General features: G+C 43.1%; 1 long non-coding RNA gene across 1 annotated transcript; it reads right to left on the reverse strand.

Annotated features, from left to right (window-relative positions):
- Positions 1-16,965: 16,965 nt before the first annotated feature.
- LOC128425388 (uncharacterized) lies at positions 16,966-19,522 on the reverse strand. Its single transcript, XR_008333116.1, has 3 exons — positions 19,388-19,522; positions 17,468-17,498; positions 16,966-17,172 (listed from the first exon to the last, which is right to left on the reverse strand). It is a non-coding gene; the product is annotated as an uncharacterized LOC128425388 (long non-coding RNA).
- Positions 19,523-19,920: the final 398 nt, after the last annotated feature.

Here is a 19,920-nt window from a genome sequence, read left to right on the forward strand (position 1 = left end):
CTGGAGGTTGATGGCGCAGTCATAGGGCCGATGTGGGGGAAGGGAGGTCACCTTGGCCTTACTGAAGACCTCCCTGAAGTCCAGATACGCAGCCGGGACTCCCAGTACATCGGTGGAAGAACTGGTCCCGGCAGAAGATCGTGGTGCGGCGGCTTGCTTGAGGCAGACCTGGTGACAGGAAGAACTCCATCCCAGGATCGCCCCTGTGGTCCAATCAAGGTGTGGATTGTGACGTCGGAGCCATGGGAACCCCAGAAGGAGAGGATGACGAGGAGAGTGCAGGATGTGAAACTGGAGTGTTTCGTGGTGGTTCCCAGAGATTAACATCCGTATAGGCGCTGTCTGGTGGGTAACAGTTCCCAGAAGTCGGCCATCCAGCGCGTTGGTGGAGACTGGAGCTGGCAGGGGAATCCGACCGACACCCAGCTGCAGAGCTAGGTTCGAATCCATAATGTTGGCATCAGAGCCAGAGTCAATGAGGGTGGCGAGGGTCTGGGATCCCTCAGGCAGTAGCAGGCGGACCTGGCACAGAGATCGTGGGTTGGAGGAGGAGTTAGATGTATGACTCACCAGGAACTCCTTCCTTCCTGGTGAGCCCGACCTTTTAGCGGACACCCGGAGATAAAGTGTCCCGCTTGGCCACAATACAGGCAGAGGTTCCCCTCGCGGCGTCTCCTCCTCTCTTCTGGAGTTAGACTGGCCCGACCCACCTGCATGGGTTCAGGCTCCCCTGAAGACCGGCTGCCAGAATGCATCGATACCCCGGAAGCCGCTGGTAACGGGGCGGGCTGGCATCGTCCCGCGAGCCCCTGATGTCTCTCCCGCTGTCTCACTCGAATGCGACGGTCGATGCGGGACGCCAGCTTGATGATGCCGTCGAGAGTGGAGGGGAGTTCGTATGAAATCAGTTCGTCCTTAATGTAGTCAGCGAGCCCCATCAGGAATGCGTCGCACTGGGCAGCCTGGTTCCACTCGCTGGAGCTAGCCTGGGTGCGGAAGTGGATGGAGTAATCAGCCACTGAACGAGACCCTTGGTTCAGACCCAGAAGCCCTCCTGAAGCGTCCGGACCTCGGGAAGCTTCTCCGAATACTTTGCGGAGCTCAGCGGCGAAGGCTTGGAAAGAGGAGCACGCTGGAGTGCGACGCTCCCACTCGGCTGTTCCCAACAGCCGAGCGCGCCCCGTCAGATGATTCACGGTGAACGCCACCCGGGCGTCCTCAGAAGCGAAGGTGTGGGGCTGGAGGGCGAACAGGATGGAACAGTTCGTGAGGAACGGGCGGCAGCCCTCCGCGTCCCCGGCGTAGCATTCAGGAACCCCCACACGAGGCTCCGAGACGAAAGCGGAGGCAGAGGCAGAGGCAGACGGGGCTGGTGGAGGCTGGACTGGTTCTGGGGGCAGAGGAACAGCTTGAGCAAAAGCTGAGGCAAGCTGTTGGACCTGCGAGGCTAGCGAGGTAAACGCCTGCTCTTGTCTAGCCACCGCTTGTTGAACCTCTGCTGAGTTTGAAAGCAGCAGCGCCCCGTGGTGCTGGAGCATTGCCTCTACCTTCTCCAGGCGATCCATCGGCGTGTGTGCTGGGTCCATGTCTGGCCAGATTGTACTGTCACGGATATGGTGAGGACCCAAGAGCAGCACAGGCAGACTAGCTGGTAGACAGGTCCAGTGGGGGGCTGTGGAGCCACAGAGCCGAGCAGGAGCGTAACCAGGAGGGAAAAGGCAAAACTCGTGGAAGGCAGAAGGCTGAGGTAATGTCCAGGGCAGAGACGAGGTAGGCAGGTCAGGGATCGGCGGGGTCGGCAACAGGTGATCAGTCCGGGAAAGAACGCTGGAAAATCAGGCATGACACAAGACAATCTGGCACTGAAGCAGAGACCGGAGCAGGCTTAAATGCAGCCAGGGCTGTAACAGGTGTGGAGAGTTGGCCTGATGAGGAGGTGTGGCTGACTGGCAGAGTGGAGCAGAGACAGGTGAGTGGAAAAATACTGGCAGACAGGAGAAGAGCAGACTGTGACAATAATAGCCTCCCAGAGCACCTGCTTGGATGTGAACTGCCTTCCACCCACATAGATATTCTGCTTGATAATGCTCCAAAAGTTCTCAATAGGGTTAAGGTCAGGGGAAGATGGGGACCACACCATGAGTTTCTCTCCTTTTATGCCCATAGCAGCCAATGCCCCAGAGGTATTCTTTGCAGCATGAGATGGTGCATTGTCATGCATGAATATGATTTGGCTTCGGAAGGCACGGTTCTTCTTTTTGTACCACGGAAGAAAGTGGTCAGTCAGAAACTCTGCGTACTTTGCCGAGGTCATTTTCACACCGTCAGGGACCCTGAAGGGGCCTACCAGCTCTCTCCCCATGATTCCGGCCCAAAACATGACTCCGCCACCTCCTTGTTGACGTCTCAGCCTTGTTGGGACATGGTGGCCATTCACCAACCATCCTCTACTCCATCCATCAGGACCATCAAGGGTTGCACGGCCCTCATCCGTAAACAAAACAGTTTGGAAGTTAGTCTTCATGTAGTCCTGAGCCCACTGCAACCTGTTTTGCTTGTGAGCTTGGTTTAGGGGTGGCGAATAACAGGTTTAAGGACACTTGCAAACCTCTTGAGCATCCTACATCTTGAAGTTCGCGAGACTCCAGAGGCACCAGCGGCTTCAAACACCTGTTTGCTGCTATTCAATGGCATTTTAGTGGCTCTTAAAAAATAAGAAATCTTCCTTATTTTGCCTTTGTCTGAACGAACCCGCTTGTGCTGTGAATCAGTGACAAATTTCTTCACCGTCCGATGATCACGTGCAATTCTTTTGGAAATATCCAATGTTGTGATACCTTGACCAAGGTATTGCACTATTTGCTGCTTTTCAGCAGCAGAGAGATCCTTTTTCTTCCCCATTTTGCCTGAAACATGTAGCTTGCTTAATAATGTGGAACATCCTTCTTAAGTAGTTTTCCTTTGATTGGGCTCACCTGGAAAACTAATTATCACAGGTGTCTGAGATTGATTTCAATCATCTAAATAGCCCTGAGACACAATACAATCCATGAGTTTAATTCAAAAACTAAAAAATTAATGTTTATGACCCTTAAATCCAATTTGCATAATAATGTGGAACGCGGTGTAGAGCAGAGCAGTGTGAGCTCATGCTCATGCTTGGCCTCTGCACTTTTGCCTCTGTCATATACCCTTGCTTGAGTATTTCCCTTCCTCATAAATATAGTGTAAACAAGTAGATTAATAAGTACATAGATCCTCCCAACAGTTCAGTAAAGTATCCAAACTTGTATAAGCCACACAAGTGAACAATATTAATGCAAAATCAGTTTCACTTCATGAAAAACACTGACTATAAAATATTCACTGCTGATAAACTAGAGAGGAAGAACACAATGATTAGTAACTTCACTCTGCACCATGGCCTGTTTACAAAAAGCTCTGCACACAACAAATAAACAGGGACAGTATATTGAAGAACGGTTTGAGGAGGCGAATGGTGCAGCTTCATGGTTCTGTGGAGTCCTGCAGCTGTTCTTTATTTGCTGGATGGAGTAGGGCCAATAAACAATGCCATGTATAGGAAGAGACACGGACCAAACTACCAAGTCAAAGTGCACATTTAAGATGGTTTCTCTCTTTTAATGTGGTTTTGGCTTCATTTCTGTATATTGGGAGGAAGTGTAGTTTATGGTATATAAACTGAAATAATTGTTATGACAACTCGTTTATAATCTTATAATCTTAAATTTTTTTGGGACCTAGTATTTGTGAACAATACAATTTACAATAAGAATAACTTGTGTCAGTGAGTGCCCCTGTAAATGTATATGGAAGTTAAGGTTAACGACTGTTCACAGGAATCTACAGGAAGCACGGAAAGCTGCTAGGAACTGCAGAATTGACGTGGGGTTCAAGTTTCGGGCAGTTTTACAAGCCCGAGAAGCTTGGCAGTTGACCCTCCTGCTCCTAGGTCTATGGGAGGGCTTTCACATGTAATTGACAAAATTATGATCTTAACAAATGCATATCAGGATAGTTTAACTCAGCGGTGCAGTTAGAGACCTTTTTTCTAAAGATTCTAACTCCCTTTTAAGAAAATCTCTCCTATGAATACATCAGGCTTAGTATGATTATAGAATCAGAAAATTGTAGCTTAAATAGATTTGCCTTATATAAGTAAGTATGCTCTAATGGTGGATCGTGATCTTGCTGGCTGCTGCCCATAGACTATGATTGCAGCAGGACTGCTTGATATATAGTATTTCTCCTCAGATACTTGACCATTACTGACAATAATCCATCAATTCAGTGACCTTCAGTTATGCTTCAAAATGTTTACCCTTATCAATGCTGCTAAAACCTTTATCTTGAAGATTTTCACCTTTACACTTGACATCTATTACACTTCTGTCCATCCTGGGAGAGGGATTCCCTCACATGTGGCTCTCTCTGATGTTTCTACCTTCTTTTTACCCTGTTAAAAGGTATTTTTAGTAGTTTTTCCTTACTCTTGTTGAGGGTTAAGGGCAGAGGATGTCACACCATGTTAAATCCCTATGAGACAAATTCTGATTTGTAAATATGGACAATCCAAATAAAATGTAATTGATTGATAATGAGTGTAATCAGTTATACAATTCAGGGTACATCTGATGATACATCTAAGAGAAGTCTTTCTGCTTACACCAAAACACTGTGCTTCACATAAAGCATATCAGCTGTGTCATCGCGTGACAAAGTCCCAAACATTTGTCCTCCCTTAAATTTTCCCAGTATTCCATTAAAACACTTAACACTTATATCTAAAGCGACTTACAATAAGTGCATTCAACTATGAGGGTACAGACACAGAACAGCAAGAATCATGTAAGTAAATGGTAAATGGTTTTGTATTTATATAGCGCTTTTCTAGTCCTGATGACCACTCAAAGCGCTTTACAGTACAGTTCTACATTCACCCATTCACACACACATTCATACAGTGCATCTATTTGTAGCACTTTGATATTCTATTCTATTCTAAGTACATCAACTTAACACCAGAAATAATAAACTGGTCCTCAGTCACATACTCATCCTATATAAATATTAGTGCTGTCAGTTAAACGCGTTATTAATGGCGTTAATGCAAACCCATTTTAACGACGTCAATTTTTTTCTCGCGAGATTAGCGCAGAGCTGCCAACACTCACACTTTCGCTGTGTGACACGCGCTTTTGGTTAGTGGTTGAATAAGTCACAAACATTTTTAAAACATCATTGTATCCGGCCGTCATGAAGTACCAGGAGCGGACGAGTCTGTGTGTCTGTGTGTGTGTGTGTGTGTGTGCTCTCAGATAGCGCACAGGTCCGTCCCCCGCCCCCGCTCACTCGTTCAGAGAGACACAGTGAGATCAGAGCTCGATCACGTGAAGCAGCCGCTCAGTGACTGACTGCTTCTTAACTATGGAAACAGTGAAAACACAGAGTTTCTCTGGTCTCAGCTGCTCAGAGATCAGCGCCTCAGCTTCTTGATCAGAGCAGAAGCTGCAGTTGGTTTCTACCGAGCTTCAGTGTCTGTGTTCGCCTCCAGTCTGACCTGCTCTCGCTTTTTGTTTTAATATTTCGCCAACTAAAATATATATTTTTCAGCTATTAGGCTGCAGCTATATGTTTTTATTTATTCAAGATAGGGTACTTCTTATTTCATACATTTTCCACAAATATGGGGAGGACTCAAATAGCCCTACAAAGTTCTGTGTTTAATTTATTTCAAAGTAAGCCGACACTTGCCTGTGTATTTTGTTTGTCTGTTATTTTGTTGCTTGTCTGTTTGAGTAGCTGGCTGAAAGCAAATAAGCAGTAGACTTACCTTTTATTGGTAACCTAACTGTTACGGTTCATTGTTTCTGAAATAAAAGGTCCTTGTTTACCTGAAATGTGCACTTTATAATTTTATTTTGTACCGCCCTGTTTGGCAATGTTGTTTTTTAATAAAATAAAACATTTGCATAAAGCAAGCCAATCCACTTTTCCATGTTGATAAGAGCATTAAAAGAAAAAAAATTATGGAAAAAAAATAAATGAAGGGACAATTAGAATTGATACAAATTCGCGAGTAATTTTGAGTTAACTCTGACTTAAATGCGATTAAATATTTAATCGTTTGACAGCACTAATGAATATAAAGTAAAATTTAAAAAACTATTATGAAAGCTGCTTCAAAAGTGAATACATAACACTCAGATCATGAATACGCCCATTCCTGAAGATGCCACGTCAGTCGCCAACATCATCACGTTAGAGGGCTCATCCAATCACAGCCTTGTCCTGCAGACAAGAAACCCAAGACTGTTGTTTTGCGTGGTTCGATGAATGACTCGGTGTAAAAAACTAGCTGAAATCGACACAACACTGTTTCCCTGGAGGACAGGATGACTGCGTTGCAAGGCAAAGCCGCGGGCCCAGTGTGTATGTGTCGAAGTGGAAAAGACGGGCGCACAATCCCAAAGTTACGGTAAGAGCTAAGCTATAGAGAGAAGCCATTGCTAACTGCTAAGCTAACTAAGTAACTCTTAGATCTGAACAGCGTGTTAACAACTGTGGGATTAGTGAGAAAGTTGCAAAAGGAAGAAGAGAGCATCGAGTGCTTTAGCAGAACTAGTGCATGTTAAAATATGTACGAACTGCTTAAATTTAAGAGTTTGTTCTCGTTAAGTTTTTTCATGAACGTGACTGATTGTCCTGTTGTATTTTATAGGAAACTGTCCGTTGTCTTCACACCTCTGAAGCCAATGGCTGGCTCTACGAACCGGAGCAAGGTTAAGATTAAAGAAGAGACGCACTGTGCCGTTTAAAATATCTTGTCTAGGTTTACTTTATCTGATCCACTACATCATTGGGTTTTCACAGCCTGATGGCAGATGACATGGATCCATCCTTCCACAGCCAGGAGCTTAGCGACCTGTGTGCCACACTTCAAATTAGACTAGAAGCTACACTGAATCTCACAGCTACACCACAGATGTCTACACACTGGGGCAGATTCCGACAGAGTCCCACCAAGAACTAATGGTCCAGAGACGGCAAAGAGACATTTCAAGCTTCACCTGATTAGTTTTTCACTGGCTAGGCCAGATTTGTTTTTACAATATTTGTGCTTTATGTAAATAAAGCTTTGACTCAACATATACCTTGTAAATGTTTTTTCCCCTCTACAATATGTTCAACATATAACATCAAGCATCACATGAATAAATGTATAGTCTTCAGTAATACACACATGGATTCTCACATACACATCTTTATGTAGTAAGTACACTTTTAGTAGTATGTGTTTTTATACTTTTATTATCTTCATAATAAATGTTTTTCTTTAACAAATATTGTCTTCACTGATGTTACACAAGTGTGAATTTACCAGCCTCTACACTGTCAAGAACTCCATAACCTTCAACTTTACTAACTACCTATATGGTAATTTTGGTTACAGTTATTAATTTAATTATTAATCAGAGTTCCAAATTTGTAGTTAGTACTTTAATGCTCATTATCGATAAATTGGCTTATTTTCCATTCCTTTGAAGGGTTTTGACCCGAGGTAACTTTGATCAATTAAAGTTATTATTTAGTATTTTTAATATTAATATTCAATATTCTTTTCTGAGAACCAAATTTATGCCCAAAGGCATTAACCTTAAACCTTTCCAGTTCAGCTGGAGTGTGTGAAAGTGTGGGAGGAAACCATCTAAGCCTGAGGCAGGACCACACCTGGAATCAAATGTTGAGCAGGAGTCTGTTTCGGACCAAGCATATCATAGTTCATAACAAATTACATGCTTTATTTCTTTTTTGCCACTGATAGACCAGCCTTGGGCCACTCACAACACTAATACATCATTAGAATCTAATTGAGACAAGCGAGAGGAAGATTGAGCAGAACTTGTTGTGAGCTAACAGGCAGACACTGGCAAAAATCTCTTTAAGAAACATTGTGCCTCAGTGACTGTGTATCAGTGGCGATTTTAGCCGGAAATTTCTGGTGGGGCAATTTTGTATGACGTCATGTCACCATCACAAAAACAGAGGTAGCTGATTATTATAAGCAGTAGGCCTATATCAGGGGTGTCCAAACGTTTTATCCTGAGGGCCACATACAGAAAAAAATTTGACTGTCGACAGTGCGCCTCAATCGCGTAGCTTAGGGCGGGGGGCGTGGCGCCACCTAGTGTCAAAACTGAGAAGTACAATACATTGGGCCATAGTCCATTACATTACAATTAATTTAGCTGACGCTTTTATCCAAAGCGACTTGCAATCAGTGCATTCAAGGGAAGGGGAGAGCGGGGTAATGCGAGACACCCCCTGTATCTAGGCAACGGAACACATTTATGGTCATGTGATCATTATGTTTTCAAGCCCCTCCCATTCCACCCTTGCCATGAAGGAGAAGTTTGTTCTGATGCTGTGGTTAGAATGTTTTTTCACAAAAATGTTCTTTTTGCATGTAAAAGTAAATTTTCTTGCATCAACTGTTGTGTCAAAACAAATTGATTCAGGTAGAAAAACTTATATCATACATGTTGGTGAACTTCCAACATATAAAACCATGTGATTGATGCTAGCTGAAGATTAGCCTGAATTGCTAAGAGATGTTGTTTTTTCTAAAATGTTGGCTGTGGGGTACAGTGAGACATGTAGCACAAGTTAAGTTTAGTCTTAACCATATTTTAGTGTAATAGTACATTACATATGTTTTATTTTTAAAGCCTTAAACATTGTAGAAAAGCCATCATGCAAAGAAACTACACCAAGAAGACAACCTGGAGCCAAACACCCCTCCCAGAGATGGAGAGTGCAGCCGCTGAGGTCATGCAAGGAAAGAAGTCCTTAAGAAAAACTGGAAGGGATAGAAATATTGATAAGACAACCCTCAAAAGATTCATACAGAAAAAAGAGAAAGGGGAAGTAAAATCAGTAGCCTGGGGTGCAGTAGCTGAGGCAAAGAGAATATTCACAGATGAGATGGAGGAGGAGCTGGCCAAACACTTGAAACAACTAGCTGACCAGTTCCATGGCCTTGCTCCAGTTAAGTGCCGTGAACTGGCATTTGAATACGCAGAGAAAAACAATATCCCTGTCCCTGCCAATTGGACAGAGAAACAATGTGCAGGTAAGCTAGGGTGTGCAAGAGATCGCATGAATCATAATAATCATAAATGTGCTTAATTGACCTATTACAACATGTGTTGTTATGGTAGTTTTAAAGTGGAAAAGGTAAGTGGATCACTTTACCCCCTTGATTTCTCTGGTCTGTCTCACTTTACCCCTAAGCTGGGGTAAAGTGAGACACAAGACCACTTTTTTACAAACAATCATATTTTCACTGCCCTTTGTCCTGAAGACATTCTGATCATTTCCATTGCTAGGAAACATCCTGAATTAATAGGAAATGTGTAAATGTTTCTGATATATAATTTTAGCTCGCCTAGAGGGGAGCAAATGTAAAAAAATTCTCACATTACCCCGCTCTCCCCTACTCGAGGGTACAAACCCAGAACAACACAAATCAAGAAAGTACACTTTCTTCCAAAATAGAGTAAAACTACATAGTGCTATAAGTAACTGCCATTTCAGTGCTACAAAATTGTTTAATTTAAAATGGATGGAGGGCCGCAGATGGCCCGCGGGCCGTAGTTTGGACACCCCTGGCCTATATAGACCAGTAAGATATACTATGGGCTGCATTTTGAGTGCTAGCAGGGAGCAGAAATCCTATTTCATATACATTTCACATCCTTTCGCGCTCAGACCGACGCAAAGATGTTGCCTATAATACAGCATTAAAGTAAAATGATTGCAACAAGGTAAAACGATTAGACAGACACATAGCTTCACATCAACGTCAATACTCTGAATAAAGAGACGTAATGCTACTTTAAACAGCTGCTCTTAAAATGCAGACGTGACTTTAAATACGTTTCAGTTGATCACAGTAAATCTGTTTCTGCAGAATAATAATCTGTGTAACGTAGTCAAATCAAATGGGTTGGTGAGTGAAACAACTTTACATACCATTAGATATCTTACGTGGTGGAGCTTATTCTCCAAACACACTCATCCTCATAAACTCAAATGCTTCTACCTGCTGGGTGGACCGGATCATGTTGGTTCATGTCGGGTCAATAACTCTGTACGGTCCCTCTATCATCGCTTTCTGCACAACAGCGCCATCTGGATCTGGTGGGGCAGTGCCCCACCTGCCCCTAATGTAGAAACGCCACTGCTGTGTATTAATTTATGTTACTGACTGCAGATTACTTTGCTGATACAGTTCTAACCAGTTAACATTTCATTATTTGCACGATTTTCTCAAGAATTTCTCTCTGTGTGTGGGGAATTCCTAACTCTGATGATACAATACTGACGTACTCCAACAAACACAAGATCGAGTTTCAGGATTCAAGATTCTTTATTGTAATATGCACCAAAAAACAGGGATTGAACCATACAATGAAACTTACTTTGCTATACAAAGCTGTGTATGTACAAACATATATACATATATACTTATGTAGATATAGATGTATTTTGTGCAATGAGCAGCTTCAGCAGCAAACATTATTGCAACTGATCATTAAGTGGATTGTGCCTTATTGTGTGTGTTTTTGTTTTCTGAAGTTCTATTGTCATACTGGTTGGTTAGGAGCAGTGTTTATTCACGACCCTGATGGCAGGAGTGGGAAGAGGCTGTGTTTGGGATGTGTGCTGTCCCTAATGATGTTCTGTGCCCTTCTTATGACCCTGGTGTGAAAAAAATTCCTGGAGTGAGGGGGAGGTGACTCCTGGGATGAGCTGTGTAATTCTTTTTACACGCTGTAGGGCCTTCCTGTCATGGGCAGTGCTGTTTCCATACCATACTATGATGGAGCCTGTAAGGACAGTCTTGAGTGTACACCTATAGAAGTTGCTGAGAAATTAAACATTGCGTTAGTTCATGCAGGACACAGAGTCATGCGCTCAGCTGTCATAAGCTGTCAGCTACTGATCTGGTTTATGGGTGCTCGTCAGTCACTAGCCAATCACAGCGAATTCTCTCAACAACGCGATCCCTCAACAGCTTCTTTGCACGGTTCGAAGCAACAAACAACACAAGCCCACAGAAAACTCCAACCCCCACGACCAGGTTCTGTGCCTGTCTGCCGAAAGTGTGAAGAGGGCACTCTCCGCTTTCAACCCCAGGAAAGCAACAGGCCCAGACAACATTCCAGGCCGTGTACTGAGGGACTGCGCAGAGGAGCTTAAAGACATCTTCACAGATATCTTCAACACTTTGAGTCAGGCTGCTGTTCCATCACATCTCAAGACCTCCATCATCATACCTGTGCCTCCATCCTGCTTCAATGACTATCGCCCTGTGGCACTGACCCCCATCGTTATGACCTGCTTTGAGCGGCTAGTCATGTCTCACATCAAGTCCATCCTCCCCCCCACCCTGGACCCCTTTCAGTTCGCATATCGGGCTAAACGTTCCACAGAGGACGCAATCTGCTCTGCTCTCCACCCAGCCCTCACCCACCTGGAAAATGCAGACTCACATGTGAGAATGCTTTTCATAGACTTTAGTTCAGCGTTTAACACCATAATCCCACAACAACTAATCTGTAAACTGGACCAGCTGGGGCTCAACACCTCCCTTTGCAATTGGATTCTGGACTTCCTCAGTGAGAGGCCACAAGCAGTACGGGTCGGCAACAACACCTCGAGCAGCATCACACTCAGCACAGGGGCCCAACAAGGCTGTGTGCTCAGTCCCCTGCTCTTCACCCTGCTGACTCATGACTGCACATCAACCTACAGCACAAATCACATGGTGAAGTTTGCGGACGAACCAACTTCACGATGAGACCCACTACAGGAAGGAGGTCAACCTCTTGACCACCTGGTGCAGAGACCACAACCTCCTGCTGAATGTCAGCAAGACAAAGGAGATGGTGGTCGACTTCAGGAAAAGCCACACTGAGCACCCCCCAGGAATTTGGTGCTGCTAACTCGCTCCACAGCAGCACCATCGATGGTCAGTGGGGGGTGCTCAATGCACATCAGCGAGGACCTCTCCTGGGCCACCAACTCTGCATCACTGGCGAAGAAAGCCCAGCGGCGCCTCTACTTCCTCCGCAAACTCAAGAAAGCGAGAGCTCCCATACCCATCCTGAAAACATTCTACCGGGGCACCATTGAAAGCATCCTGTCCAGCTGCATCACTGTGTGGGGCAGTAGCTGCACTGCACACAGCAGGAAAAAACTGCAATGCATAGTCAACACAGCTGGTAAGATCACTTGTGCTAGATTTGCGGCCTCTGACTGACAAGGTTCTGTCTGATAGGAACTGTAGCACCCAGTTACAGAGTGGGTTGAGAGGTTTTGAGAGTTAAGGCCGATATATGTTACCCCGAATCCGTAACGGACGGGCGGACGGACGGATCTGACGGACTCTTTTTCATTTATGGTTCTCCGAAGGCTGTGGGTGCTGAAAAAAATTCACCTCCAGAACAGTAGGTGGCGCAACGGAAGACGAGCTTAGAGAAGCCTACCTCATAACGTATGTAGAAGAAGTACACGATTGATTATTTACCTCCTCCCGGCTTTCTTCACACACAGTGAGCGATGGCAACTAACAGACAAAGGCTGTTGATGGAGCTGGAGCTGCTTGACATGGAAGAGGACTTGCTTGTAACGTATTTTATGAGACAAGAACAACAACAGAAGAGGAGACGGAGGGAATGAAACAGGAAGTGTTCGGTCCGGAAATGTGAGATTCCGGAAAATGACGTTGTGCGGAAATGATGTCGTTAGCGGACCAATCACAGCCAAGGGCTATCCCTAGGCTCTCCGAAATGCGGACGGATAGTTCGAAAAATTAGAGGTGCACGAAGAGCTCTCCGAGGTGCTCGGAGAGGGCGTTCCACGGCCGTGAAGCCGTTCCCATGTGTCCGTGTCCGTCAAAACAGAGTAGCATATATTAGGGGTGTCAAGATAACAAAAATTCAGTAGTCGGTGCCAATACCAGTAAATTAGCACGATTCTCAATGCCATTTCGATACCATGGTAAAAAAATGCTTCAACAGTGTTGTGCATGTTGCGCATATTTTTCGCGAACGGTGAACTTAACGAATTAGTTTTCATATGTTGAACGTGATTGAAAGTCACGTTCACGTTCATTTTTTAAATCATCATCGTATCCGACCATCATGAAATACCAGGAGCGGGCAATGTGTGTGTGTGCGCGCGCTCCGAGATAGCGGACACACACACAGGCCCCGAGGCTCCGCCCCCTGCCCCTCTCACATGCTCAGAGACTCAGACAGTGAGATCAATCAATCAATCAATCAAATTTTATTTGTATAGCCCATATTCACAAATTACAATTCATCTCATAGGGCTTTAACAGGGTGTGACATCCTCTGTCCTTAACCCTCAGCAAGAGTAAGGAAAAACTACTAAAAACCCTTTTAACAGGGTAAAAATATGTAGAAACCTCAGAGAGAGCCACATGTGAGGGATCCCTCTCCCAGGACGGACAGAAGTGCAATAGATGCCACGTGCAGGAGAACATCATCAATAATCAAAGTCTCTAGCAGCATGTGATGAGGGTAGACATCCCGAAGGACAACCCCAACATGACATGCCAAGCAGTCCCGCTGCAAGCACAGTCCATGCTCAGCAACCATCTAGACCACGATCCACCATCCAGACCAGACGCCACTCCAGTCCTCAGTCACCGTCCACCGCCGACCACCAGGACCCATCACAAGCCACCCCCGCGGTCCTGGTCCACCGCCCGTGCCCAATGCCAACGCGCCAGTGTAGCGATGCTAATATTTGTTCTCGTCAGGACACGTGCTGCGGCATTTTGGACAAGCTGTAGAGTCTTTAACGACTTACTGCTGGAGCCAGATAATAATGAATTACAATAGTCCAGTCTCGATGTAACAAAGGCGTTCACGTGAAGCAGCCGCTCAGTGACTGACCGGCTGCTTCTTAACAGTGGAAACAGTGAAAACACAGAGTCTGGTCTCAGCCGCTCAGAGATCAGCGCCGCAGCTTCAGAAGAGGCATAGCACCGATGCTAACAGCTGGCATCGGCGCTCAAAGAGCTTACGGTGCTTCAAAAAAATGGGCATCGACTGTGTTTTGTTATTTTAGCATTTCCTTGAATTTGCTCTGCCAATGAGACAGTGAGCTAAATACTATTCTGTACATGTAGGTTGATCAAACATTGCCAATCTTTGTTTGAATCAAGTTATTTATTACTCTAACTCATTTTATTACACAGTACGAAGAAGTTATATTGTCTTTAATGTAATGCATGGCTGTTGTCTTATGCTTTAATAACTCTTTGGTCACACTCTAACAATGTTCTTTAAACTAAAGCTTCCTAACTTAACACTGTACATGTGGGTAAAAATATTGTATTCCTTTTTTGCTCTAAAATGTCTGATTTCAGTTTCAGTTTGGATATAATACAAAGGCAGCTTTACTACCACCTTTGCATTGGAGAAGCCATTCCCTGCATCTCCGGACTTCCAAAGATACACAAAGAAGGAGCCCAACTCAGGCCCATGATCAGAAGCTTTCATGCTGTAACTTAAAATATTGCCCAACATATGGCCCCCATCTCAGCCCCCCGGGCTGGAAACACCCAAACCATATAAAAAACTCTCACGATTTTGCCAATAAGACCAGAGGAATTGCAAAGGATGAAATTGAAACCAAGATGTCATTTTACTTGTTACATGCATCCCCAAAACAGAAGCAAATCGAGGTGGCAAAGAAATGTCTCCTGCAAGACAGTACCCTTAATGACAGGAACTTCTCCCAGCCATTGGTACAGATATGTTGATGACACCTGGATCAAAATCAAAACACAGGAAGTTCAAGCCTTCTCAGAACAAATAAATGCAGTGGATAAAAACATTAATTTCACCCTTTCACAAAAAGTGCAAATTCATCTTAACGACACGTACTCATATTCTCCATCTGCAACAGATCAATATCCTGTGAGTGCCATAAGACATACATCATGTTCAATAACATTACATATTCAAATTCAGCGAATCACAACACTTTTATATTTTATATTTAAGCCATCCAAACCAATAATTTTATAATAACATAGACCAAATGACTGTTTAATGTGAAATGTGCTTTTTGTAAAGAGTTACCACCAACTCTGAAGCCTTCTACTGTCTTTGTAGTCACTGATCAATTTTTGTACACACAACAAATGTCAGTTCTGTTTCAGTATCCAAGTGCTAATACGCTAATTTCTTCTCTCTTGGATAAGAGATGAAACATCTCAGAGAATCTCAACCAAGTCCAGTTGACCTGTTTTTAACTCTTGGATATACCATGACCTGGATCACTGAGAATCTCCACAGACATACTATGGCACAGTCAAATCCTGTTTTCCTCAAACAAAATCTGATAAAGTCACTATCCACTACCTTTACAGCAGGACACATCAAGCAGACACAGTCAGAGAGCAGCTAGTGGACATTATGATATACAACGTAGCATTTAGCGGTGAAACAGATATTTCCCCCAGGAGGTGGAGAACAAAAAATGTAATAAAAGAATAGAAATAGATTAGAGGACTTAGATTTAGATGGACACAACAATGACATCAGATGAGTCATAATATTTCTCTGTAACTGCAGATTAGCTAAACATATCTTCTTCCAAAATGAAAACTTGACTTGGAGGAAGTGTGTGCTTCCAATTGATCTCCACATCCAAAGTTAGAGGAGTGAGCCAGGCCTTACTGCTCTCTCGGCGGGAATCACTGGATCCCTTGCATGAAATGATTATGTATCTCGAGGGACAGTTTGGTGGCCATAATGCATAAATGTGGAGACTGGTGCCACAGATCTTTAACTTTAAAATGTATCAAGAACTAAAGAGACCATAAACACAGCAAAACATAGTCCTCCAACACTCATTTATGGTAGAAGTGTGGATATTGTCCAGATTTATAAAGACTTTGGGAACTATGTTCTATGCAAAAACATATTGGCAGAACACAGGAACTAACACAGCTTAATATTAAACAAGGCTTCGAAAAGGCAGCTAAGATTAACAACAACCTCTCACGATAGCCTATGTGACGACTTTAAGCTGCATGAAAAACAAATAGAGGGAAGTATGCTTTTATTGTCAATGCGTGAACAGCCCTGAAGAAAGGCATGGCTGATTTATCTCATTCATCTGCTCTACTTAATGTGACCAATTTTGTAGTCTGAGCAACTGTATGGTAAATGGTAAATTGATTTGTATTTATATAGCGCTTTTCTAGTCTGATGATGACCACTCAAAGCGCTTTACAGTACAGTTTTACATTCACCCATTCACACTCACATTCATACAGTGCATCTATCCCAGCACTTTGTTATTCTATGGGGGGCGATTCAGGGTTCAGCATCTTGCCCAAGGACACTTCGGCATGCAGATGGGTCAGACTGGGGATCGAACCGCCAACCTTCAGGTTGGAGGACGACCACTCTATGCCACAGCCGCCCTGTATCTGAGTATGTGTGTACACAGATTTGTAAAAGAACCGCAAATGCTGCCATGATGTATGATTCGTAAAGGAATCTGCAAATGTGGGTTCATAATCTGTGCCTAATAATTTGTAAATGTGTAGGAAATCTCCATGTGTATTGAGATTTGTACAAGTACAGACAAAATCTACAAATGCCTGCATGGATCTATGAATGGCTATGAAATAGTATTTTACTCCAAGCGATGGAATTACCATAAAAGGGTAATGTGTGTGTGTAGTGTATCTTGTTTCACAGAGTGGTTATTACCCTTGCATCAAATATTAGACATAAAGTAGTTAAATTGTTCGTTATTTGTTTCTGAAACACTTTATTGAATGAAGTAATTTGACAAAGAAAATTAAAAAAACTTGTGTTTCTTCATCTGTGGCCCTCACAGGTTATTTAATAAAATGACCGGACGAAATGATTGGCTGGAGTAGCTGTCTGTCACCAACAAACTTGCTCTCCTTCATGCCCCCGGCCTGATGCTTTCACCGCACATGACTGGAGTCTTCACAAGCCAGAAAGGGTTACTTCACAAACTGCTAAAGCACAGACGTTGGCGAGCAATTCACAGAAAAGTCGGCTTCTGATGGGAGGGGTGCAGCCTGATTAGCAATCATTACAAGATTTACCAACCAGAGCTTTAAATATGTGCCAATTTTGCATAAAGCTCAAAAAGAGGAATATGGACATGTCCTTTTATCACTCATCAATCAGAACATACTTTAAACTGCCATTAAACAAGGTATTTTCCCCATGCGTTTAATAATTTATTTAGGGAATTAAATGTTCTATAAATCAAGCTCAGAGGTTATATTACCAAACCCCTTCGTTTAAAAAGGCAAAGCAGAAGAAGCAAAAGATATAAAACCAAAACTTACATTTGTTTTTAATAATTGGCTTTACACCAGTCTAAAAGAAAAGAGGTAAAATGTTTCAGGATCTCAAAAAATGTCAAGTGCATTAAAAATTTTCCCCACAAGGATGACAAGTCCCCATAATGTGACTGTGTGTCAATATGAGTAACACATCGACATCAACATACACAAACACACATAGAAGTCTGGTCCTAAAGTTAAAGCTATTGATCTTTTCACAGGACTTGCCATGGAAACATACTGTGGCATTAATTATTAGAATTGAAATTTCTCACTTCAAATAAAAAACGCTGCATAGGAAAAACTCTTATAGAACTGCACTGATCTATTATTAACATTTTAATTTATTCTTCAACTAACTAATGTGTAAGTCAGCTAAAATTGGCTACTGAAAAATTGCAATCATGAGTGTTTGTACACTCTGACAGGATTTTGCTTTGTGATTACTTTTGATACTCTAAAGACAATGAAATACATGCAAGACTTATTTAATTCCTCATAATAAAAATGCAAAGCCGTGAAGGGATTTGTTGTGAATTTTGATTGACTTTTACAGAGGCCTAAAGCACTGAAGGTGCTTTTACGCCCTTTTGATGAAGTTGTCAGTAACGAGCAGCTCAACATGGAAGGTCATGACGACCGCTTTCTGTTGTCGAAGATTTCTCGGGTATTTAACTGATGAATCGGACTGTGTAAGCACCTGTACACCGCTCACTTACTATCATGGAGAGAGTTAACATTTCCAAAAAGCATATCATTGGGTGCAGAATAATTAAACAGCTATAGAGATTATTATGTAGAAATTCTATGATTCTAGTTTTATAACAAGAGATAAATGAACAGTTAACACAAGGACAGAGGATTTAACCTGATGGTAGATGGTGCCATCCACCACTGGCTTGGGTCATCTGCATATGATTCTTTTTTCAGCTAATGTTTTTATTGAATGTGGATTGACAACAAATTTGAGTTTACACATTTTTGTGGTCACAATGGGTCCCTAAGGACCTTTGGATTGGTTTGATCTAATAGATCAAAATCTGTCCCCAGTGTAACTCAGATGCATTTACACTTTACTGTCTTGTCCTCAAGCTCTGTCTGTTTGTGAAATCCAATCACCCATAACACATTTGAAAACACTAAATCTACATGAAAATGTATAGGTCTGTGAATAAAGGTTCCAATGTTAATATTTATAATTGTTTATTTGTAGATGAAGCTTCTTATATCATCATACTGATTAACTTATCAGTGGACATTAGTGTATAGTACAGTGACAGTTATTTCGGTGGTGCTAGATTTGATCACATTTATTAAGAAAAATGTGTTTGCTTGGAAAATAAAACAGTTTTTTTCTGTTGATTTTGATGAAAATTACTCTATTGCTTTATATATTTGGATCATTAAGCACTTAACTGTCACAACATTTGATATTAAGTAAAAAAACACGTTGCAATTCAACAAGCTAATACTTTACTTTTCTCTGTCCAATCAAGGGATCTCTCTCCTATATGTCTGATTTTGTTTGTCAGCCTAAACATAGAGGAAACACAAATGAAAAATATTCTCTGGCCTAAACAACTAATTGAGCGAACCTTATGTTCTCATGCTTTCTTTAGATTTTCAATCTATCGATCCCAACCCGACCAATTAACATCTTATAGCCAGATGAATCATCCGCACTCTGAAACAGTAGATGTTTTGGGCGCAGGTGAAATGGTCGTTGATAAGTTATCTCCTGTTTTAATTGCTGTGATCCAAACACGCTCCCAGTATCTTCCCCAGCCCATTGCCTCCCAGTGTCTGAGCCTCGGTGAAGTGCTGTAACAGCTGCTGCCTGTCGCCTCTGTGGAACATCTGTAAAACCAGCTGACTGCGACTCGGTTTGGAAAACAGAGCGGAATAAGACAGAGCTTCACTCACCTGCCCGGTGCTGTCGGTGTTGTGTCTGCTTCCACAGACGTTGGCTGCGTCTGCTGATGGTATTCAGTGCTCTGTACATAGATGCGTGCGTGTGTGCACACCCACGTGTTTTTGTGGGCAAAAAGCAGTGCCACGGTACAGCGCCGGGGGTGTAAGCGAAGCAGCTGCGCAGTATACTCCGCTCCGGAGACAGAGGCAGCAGGCAGCTTCTATTTCAGAGCTCTGTTCAGCCTGTGTTACACAAAGAGGCTTCTTCCTGTGGGATCGGCCCTGCACACTACACCAGCTCCACATTCAGTGAAGCCAGTTGCGTGGCCAGAACCAGGATTTTAGAAATATTGAATTTATGAGCCTGAGCAGCCCCTGGGGGGTGATGTGGGTGTGGGGAGTGTGTGGAGCCCCCAGTGTACAATACACACATATACATATATATATACCCGTTAACATAATGACATGTATTCTATTGTGTGTGTGTATATGGTGGCCAAAATTATTAGAACACAGCATATTTAAGAGGTTTCATTTGTTTTTGT

The sequence above is a fragment of the Pleuronectes platessa genome, chromosome 19, assembly GCF_947347685.1.
Source record: "Pleuronectes platessa chromosome 19, fPlePla1.1, whole genome shotgun sequence".
Classification (NCBI taxonomy): domain Eukaryota; kingdom Metazoa; phylum Chordata; class Actinopteri; order Pleuronectiformes; family Pleuronectidae; genus Pleuronectes; species Pleuronectes platessa.